The 7869-nt window shown below is 29.8% G+C and overlaps 1 protein-coding gene across 3 annotated transcripts in view; it reads right to left on the bottom strand.

Moving 5' to 3' along the window:
• The window catches only part of LOC122512148, a 73090-nt gene that overhangs the window by 34280 nt on the left and 30941 nt on the right, over nucleotides 1-7869 (bottom strand). The gene's annotated exons all lie outside the window — the stretch shown is intronic.

Raw genomic sequence — 7869 nt, 5'->3', positions numbered from 1 at the left:
ATTAAACAAATGTCTATATAGAACAATGCAGGTATAGTCGGACACTTTCGTGTTTTTTGGCAATTGAGAAATTTATATTTTATGCAAATAGTGTTATTTTACAATAAAATTAAACAAGGGATAATTTATTCTTTATTTTAAAAATCGTGGTGTCCGACTACAGATGCTGTACCATATTAGCGCAATGAGTATAGTACAAAATTTTGCTGATTAATCATAAATATTAAAACTTATAGGATTTAAATATCATATATCATTAACTTCTAGTAAATCTTAATTTAATTTTCAATTAGGAAGCAATTAAAATCATTTTTTTTAGTTTACAAATCCAAAATATCTGACTGATGTCCTACTGAATCTTTTCTGATTTTTTATAAAAATGTTTCCATTTTATTAAATACTCAAGTAAATACTCAACTCCTTTAATTGATAATGTGCTTAAAAACAGCAACTATTTGTTATTTCAAGAAAAAAGCATAATATAAGATCGTATCGTTAAGTGTCCGACAGCCTGTTTGTAACATAAATAAATTTATATTTGACTGGACGTCAAATAATCCTTTTTCTTTGGATGTAAATTTATAAATTTTTTTGAGTATACAATTTAATTTTAAATTTTAGTGTTGCAAAAGTATCTATAATTTTAGTTGAAGAAGAAAGTACACAGTAAACATAGTATTTTCTTTAGATTTGTGATTTTGATAAACTTTAGTTATTGTTCTATATTGATTTAATAATTAATTATTGAATCATTTAGATGAATGATTTATTTAAAAAATGAAGAAACATAAAAATATTGAGGAAAAAAGGGAAAAAAGAATTTGATTGATAGCTAGTATTGAAGAATGAGTGTAATCGCGAATCGAGTGCTACTGTGACGGCGTTCAACGTGGTCTAACATCATTAGACAGACGGGTGTTGTTATAGTCCTGGGATTCGGTTTCTGGACATCTGGTCAATTCGATTTTAATGTGTTTTTGCCAGAGGGTGCAGTTTACGAACGGCTGCGAGGCATAGACTGGGATCAAGGCTTGATACATCCCCATGTATTCCCGACGGACTTGGCTTGCTTGCATCCTTCCATGTCTCAATGAGATTTTCTACATGTTACATGCGTGATCGATTCTCATATCTTGTCAATGTTTGCACATACTTATTCTCAATTCTCAAAGCTTTTTCTTTAAAAAATTATTTTTAGTGTACTTTCGACAATAAATTGAAGAAAACCCGTATGCAAAATCAGAACAAAATTATTTGATAATGTTGCATAAAATGTTATAAATGCGTATGAATAAAATAGACTATTATATACACTGTAAAAAATAAGGTACTAATTTAACACCAATTTTGGTACTAAATCGTAATGTGGTTCGATTTTAATGCCAAAATCAGCTCTAATTTAGAACCTTTTTTTACAGTGCATATTTCGTTCAGTTTCTAATAATTAAATTCATTATGAATAATAATAATAGTAATAATAATATAAAAGCCAGAGTGCTTATAGCGACAAGATAAGAAGTTTTGTTCACAAATATAAAATTCGAGTTCTACTACAGAGTGCGACAGATGCGCACCCGCCTCTGAACATAGAATGCTCCTTGTAGTCCCTTGAGAATTCTGCAGAGACAAATCGTCCCGAGGGCTCGTTTGCATTGAGCCCAGAAAGAAAAATCCCCTCCAAAAACAGGATAAAATCCTTTCGATCCTACTCACTTAAATCGACCCGATGAAAAAAGCCAAGCAGAAAATTTTGTAAAATAAAAAACTGGAACATCAAATGCGGTTTATTTATTGCGTCTCAGAGCAAAACAAATATTTGTTTCTTTCAAATAAATAACATTTTCGGTATTAAAATATAAACATACAGTAATATTGCAATAATATTACGCGGTAAGGTTACTGTAATATTACACAATTATGAAAGAAATTTTTATAAAGTGTACATTTAATGATGAAACAAAGAAACTTGTTTTCAAACTTGTTTTCTTTAATCATTACCTATGCATTTTATTGCAAATTCTATTTCATTTAACTCTACCCGATTCGAAATTTAAGCCCTACTTTGAACCTGAATCGTAGGCTTTATCAGTCGTAAAGTAGGTTGTTACTGTAATACATTTGGACCCCTATACTTTGACTCCAAAATGTGTTGGAAATTTGTGGATTTTATACTAGAAAGGGGAACCTAAATTTATTGATAGTTGTGCACCTTATATGTACCCTACTTTCATACTTCTAAAGCCTACAATTTGAAAGAGAAATAAATTTGGAAGATTTTCCAACATCTTATATTTTTGTTTATATTATCTTTATAAATAATAAAATTCGTGGCAAAATTTAAATTATTTTCAAAAATTTTCAATTATTTTTAGTATATATTATATTTTAATAAAATTTGCCAACAGAATTCTATTAATAAAACAAAATTGAAAGAAATAGTTATGAAAAATTCAATTATTTCGAAAAATTTAAATAAAATTCTTTTAAAAATTCTATTATTTAAAAAAATGTTAACATAATTCTTTACAAGATTTTGTTGGTAAAATTGCAATTTTAATAAAATTTCCCTATAAAATTCAATTATTTTCAATACAATTCTTCTTATAAGAATTCAATTATTTTCACAAATAATACATTTTTTTATGGAAATTCAATTATTTAAAAAAATTTTAATAAAATGCTATATAAATTTAAAAAAAATTTTAATAAAATTCTTCCCAAAAATTCAATTCTTTTCCAAAATAAACATTTTTACAGGAATTCAATTATTTAAAAAAAAAAATTTTTTTTAATTCTTTGTCAGATTTCAATTATTTTCAATTTTTTATTGAAATTTCTTGATAAAATTTAATTATTTTCAAACAGTTTGAAAAAATTCTGAAAAATTCAATTATTTAAAAAAATTAGAATAAAATTCTTCACAAGAAATTAATTATTTTCGCATAAATAATAATATTTTTGTCCAGAATTCAATTATTTTCATAAATAAATTTCTTCACAGGAATTCAATATTCTTTAAAATTTTTTTAAATAAAATTCGTTTCAAGAATTCAATTATTTTCAAAAATAATATAATGCTTCGCAGGAATTCCAGTATGTTCAAAAATTTACAAAAATTCTCGTCAAAATTTCAATTATCTTTATAAATAATAAAAATTCTCTTCGAAATTCAATTATTTTCAAAAATTTTAATAAAATTCTTGGCAGAATTTAAATTATTTTTAATACAATTTTATCAAATTTCTCAAAAAATGAAATTATTCTTAAAATTTTTATTAAAATTTGTCAAAAAAATTTAATTATTTAAAAATTTGTTGATAAAATTTTATGAAAATTCAATTTTAAGAAACATTTAATTATTTAATAAAATATTTATTTTTGTATTTAAGCAGTTGAATTTTTGTATAGAAAATTTTCTAATAAATACTGATTTTAAAATGAATTTCAGTTCAAATTTTATATTAAAATTGAATATATTGAAATCTTTATACCGTGGATTTTTAGAAATAATTGAATTTTCAAAAGTCTTAAGATTTCAAATTTAAATCTTTGAAAATTTAAACTTTTCATACTTTTAATTAAGAATTTTGTAGAATTATTTCGTTTCTAAAAATTTTAATATAATTTTTTTTAATTATTTGAAGTTTTTAATTTCTAATATATATTTGATTGAAGAATTTCCGAAAAATCGATGAAATTTCGTAAAATTAAATTGTAAACAAAAGGATTTGAAAATTCTCAAAGAACTTTTTTAAAAATTGACTTAACGAAGTATTTTAGTTGAAAATTCTAGAAATGAATAATCAAAATGATGAAAATGATTTTTGAAGAAGTTAAAGTTAATTATTATAAAACATAAGGATAGCGATTACTCCGAGTCTTCGACTCGGAGTGATCGATATCTTTATGTTTTATAATGATTCTCTTAAATATGTTATTGAATTTGAAATTTTTGATAATCCTAATTCTTATGAAAAAATAATAACGATTAAATATTTATTTAAAAAAAGAAGTCATTGATGTTCTTCAGGGTCAGGGGGAAAAAGTGAAAATGTTTATTGGAAGTCATGGAAAAGTCAAGGAAAAACAAAAATAAAGTTTTGTGGCAACCCTGAGAGAGTACATAACCAAATATTTTACTCTTTCGATGAAGACTGACAAAAATTTGAATAACTATAACGCATCGAAAACAAAGATAGTGTTGAAAAAAATTATCAAACCCCCATCTCTTATCGCAGCATGCCATAACGATATCCGAAGCCAGTCTCGTGTCTAAAAAGAAGGGGGCTGAAAGGGAGGCCTAGGGTGTAACTAGGAGGGTTCAAGTGTCACAGTCCGACGCGTTTGAAACTCACGTGTCGACACACGTGTCGTCCAGCGTCCCTTACATATAGTTAACTAACCCCGCTTCTCTCATTATGTAAGGAAGACTTACAAATCACGCCTGTTTAATTCATACGCGTTTAGATGCTGGTGAACAACTGAACACTGTTCACTATAGCTTCTTAATATTAAACAGCAAAGTTGCCACAATTAAACTATATTCCGCATGTGGGCTTCTGTTCCCTTATTCCAATTGTACGTTTTATAAATATAGATTTTTAAATTGAACAAGACATATTAAAATTATCTATTGCTTGATATCGGATGGCTGTATGCATTTTGGAGTTTAGACAAAACTAAACTACAAGAATAATTGATATGAAACTCTCCATCTTTAGACGCTAATATTCATAATTACAAGATAATAAAATATTAATAAGCTTTTTATAACGTTTTTGTCCCAATTTGATATCCTTAGAAAAACTGTATATATATATATATATATATACAATAGTTGAAAGTAAAACCCTTTCACAAGTATTCATGGACTTTATGCAAATACGACATGACGTGTAGAAGAGAGGACACAATAGAAATGTCAAGAAGTTGTAACAATAAGTAACAATCGTGACACTTAGAAATATTTTTTGGTCCCGTTCTATAATGCTGCTGTAGTGCTTCCGCTCTGTCGTGTCTATGTATTTTTCTTGCGCGAATGAAACTATGTACTATATGTATATTTTATACAAATATGTACATATAGAATAATATAATATACGAGCAGCAGTCATAGGAACGAATGGAGACCTCCTGGTGTTTCAGCAGGCTTAAGTTAATCCGAAATCCGGATTATCTCAGTCTCAGCTGGTCCAGTTTTACACATTGGCTTCAAATATAACCGCATATTGTAAATGTATATATAAATATTTTTACACGAAAGGAATATACACGTTTTTTTATACTTTCTTACCATTTTGACAATCTTTCGAACTACGCACCTATAAACAAAAAATGTAAACCTATGAAGTACATATCTATTTATGAAGATTGTAAACGCAACTTTTTTGAAATTCAATTAATTTTTAAGTAAAATTATTGATTAAATAATTTCTGAGTAATAATTTGATAATATTTCTTCAAGAATAAAGTTATTTGAAAAGAAATTATTGTGAGAAGTAGAAAAAATTGAAGGGTTTGTATTATAGAATTCTTGTCAATTTCATAGTTTATGTGACAAACAGAAAAGACACCAAAATTCAGAATTTTCTTATAAATTCTAAAAATTTAATTTTTTCCAATACTTTTAATAAAAATTCCTCACTTCGCCCTGATTTCCCTGACTTGTGGCAACTCTGTTTGATGGTACAATGATGGTACCGCTTGCGATCGCTTTCTATAATTGTATTATTTTGTTATATTAGAACTGATTAATATTTAGCGCAAATAAAAGATGAATTTTTCCTCGAACACCAATAACCTTCTTAAATCAATAAGAATTTGAGTTATAAACGGATTGAAGAGTATGTTTATTTATAAACGACTGTGAATTTCATACGCGATCACTCTGCCTCAGTGAACTGGGGGTAACCAGTCCGCTCCATCGGGTAGATAAGTATTTGCTATTTAAAATACCAGCACCCTTGAAACCCCCCTAAGGAGTTTAGCATCGTGCTCACATCGTTCAAGATAAACTGTTGAGCAGGGGTTGATTATAAACCGAATACAGGGTGTGTACTACAATGCGTGTGAGAGGTGCCTATGTATTTGTTATTAAGGCAAGGGGCCAAAGGGACCCGGGGATAGTGTTTCTCAGTTGGGGGTCCCGTGTAGTGAGGGTGTGTACTGTATAGCACTACAACGCGATGGTCCACAGGCTGGTTTATGGGGGTGTACGATGCATTGTTGTATAAATAGGTTTGGCAAGTTAGGGGTTGCGAAACTTCCCCAAGGGAACTGCACATGTCCGCATCGATTATACCGCCCCTCCGACCCTAGATTCTACCACTGCCCCCCATTCTATTGCGGAGTAATCGCACCCTCTTGCTTCACTACCCTTCCTATCGCTCTCATTTCTCTTCACACTTTCTCTTTTTCTCTTTAGATTTCGTGAATCACTGGCTCTTTCTTCTCATCTCTTTTACGGTGCCTACGCAACATTCTCTTGTGGTGCCACAGGGCATGCCGCTCGGTTATTTTCAAGCCATTTGCTTTGTAAACGCACGCAATCTCGGCAGAGCCACACATTTCTTGTCGAATTTATACTCCCATTCATGAGAGACATTTTTTAGTCACAAATTTTCCAACTAAATTTTCATTGCTGATGCACATCTATTTCCAAACTAAATTTTCATGTCAGTTTCTTGGCCCTATTCTTTAAAATTTATACAGAGGGCCGCATTTTCTACAATTGAACGAGTTGTTGCATTGGAGCGCTCAATTATACATATTGCATAAATTCTCTTTTACTGAAACATCATGTCAAATAAAATAATAAAGTAATAGCATCTATTAAAAATGTTCAGTTTTTTTACTACCATAAGGGTCCATGTGAAACAGAACAATCGTGTTTCTATTTCTACTATCCAAGAGAGTTAAGTGGCTTTCCTCATAGAAGGCACTTGCATCGAGAAAGACCCCTTACAAACATTAAAACTTGCTATACGTTACCCCTCCAGATTGTTTCTCTTGACCCAACTCTCTCTTTTCTTTTTTGCTTAGCACCCTCAACCTACATATCTATTCTCAATCAACCCTCAGTTCGGTTTATGACCTTTCCATAATTGCACTGGTGGGGAATAAACACATTTCTACGCAATGTAAATGTCAATGCATACCAATCGGTAATTAACTTCTGGCAACCGAAATCAGGGATATTTGCCTATTAATTGAGATAGCCAGAATAACTTAAACTGTGCAGTGGAATTTTTACTGAGATTACGACATGTTAAAACCAAAAGATCATTTACCAAAAAATTAGTTTCTAAATTAAGTTGCTTCTCCTGTTTTCCACATATGCGAAGAACGAGCGTAATGTGGTCGCATTTACCCTACTTTGTGATAAATTATTCTTGTGGTCGATACGATGAAACCATGTTGTCTACAGGGAGCACCTGTTTAGTACAAAATAGGTGCAGTGCTTTACATTGTATAAGACTCATACTGGGAGGTGTAAGCTAATAGCGTAGGATCTCATAGCGTAACCTTTTTGATCTGGTACATTGTATGCCAATTTTTGTTAGGGTGCTAGGGTGCGATTTGGTACTAGTTTTTCTGAAGGGAGGACATATGGGAGGCGTATCAATCTTTCGATGTATATGGCTCAAAGCCTTAAATCCATATATACACCTACTGAAAAATAATAGACATTACTTTGCACTATTATTGTTCGGCACTGATTTCCATTTTCGAGTCATATTTTTTATTACTAATATTGAAATGACAAAATAATACAAATGGACAGTAGTTAGTTTCTAGAGAAAAGAGAAAAAGAATTTCATACGTACGTCACAGATGAAGGGATGAGGTGAAACGGGGACCGGGTTGACC

Source organism: Leptopilina heterotoma, unplaced genomic scaffold (assembly GCF_015476425.1).
Source record: "Leptopilina heterotoma isolate Lh14 unplaced genomic scaffold, ASM1547642v1 Lhet_95, whole genome shotgun sequence".
NCBI lineage: Eukaryota > Metazoa > Arthropoda > Insecta > Hymenoptera > Figitidae > Leptopilina > Leptopilina heterotoma.
The sequence above is the reverse complement of the archived record's forward strand: the minus strand, read 5'-3'. Positions and strand labels throughout refer to the sequence as shown.